We start from the raw sequence: 867 nt of genomic DNA, 5'->3' as shown, positions 1-867 counted from the left end.
AGTAATATAGGCAGAGACAAGAACATAATATTGCGGTAATTTCTAGGTTATTACTCATCAATTAAAAAGTATTAACTAGTTAATATTCAAGTAATTTTAAGGTAGCAACAATGGTTAAATTTGAGTAATTAGACTGAAAAGTATGTAACTGGATAACATGAGCCCAAAAACGAGTTGGGAATAATTTGGAAATAAAGACATCCGCATGAGACAAAACCAATTAACAATATGATATCCTCATAACAATAACAAGGTAATGTTTGTGAGTTTGAATTTTCATATTTTTATAAAGATTTTAAATTGTAATGATCTCATAATAATAAGGTAATATTGGCATATGTTTTAACTAGTGCTGTCAGCGCTCATCTCGTTAAAAATATTTTTTAATGACGCATTAACACGGCAAATCTCCGTTAGCAAGTTAATGCGGATCACCCCGTGCATAGGGCTGCATGGCGCCAGAAATATGGAAACTCAAAATAAAGAATATTACATATGAATGCATTAGATTTGAATGGATGTGTAGAGGATTATCTTTCAAAGCATATTTATCTGGATGACCATAGATAATATGGTAAAAACATTTTAGGTAGAAAAGAAAGTGGGCATGGAACACATACTTAAAATGTCCAGTACACAAAAATAAAATGTCATCCATTCTTTCGGGTTGTTAGGGGCTGCAACGCCTCTGTCCTGCACCACCTTCGTCACTGATTGACCTCCAACTGTTGAGATTATACTCATTCAATCTCTCTGATCCTTTTAATACTCAGCTGGAAAAAAAAAACACTTGACTCCAAAACACTTGTGATGCTACTTTATTTAAACCATGCGCATCAGAGATCATGCAATGTAAAAAGCAGATCT

The sequence above is a fragment of the Haplochromis burtoni genome, unplaced genomic scaffold (assembly GCF_018398535.1).
Source record: "Haplochromis burtoni strain Fernald_Lab_line unplaced genomic scaffold, NCSU_Asbu1 Contig_695, whole genome shotgun sequence".
NCBI classification, from domain to species: Eukaryota; Metazoa; Chordata; class Actinopteri; order Cichliformes; family Cichlidae; genus Haplochromis; species Haplochromis burtoni.
This window is presented reverse-complemented; position numbering follows the sequence as displayed.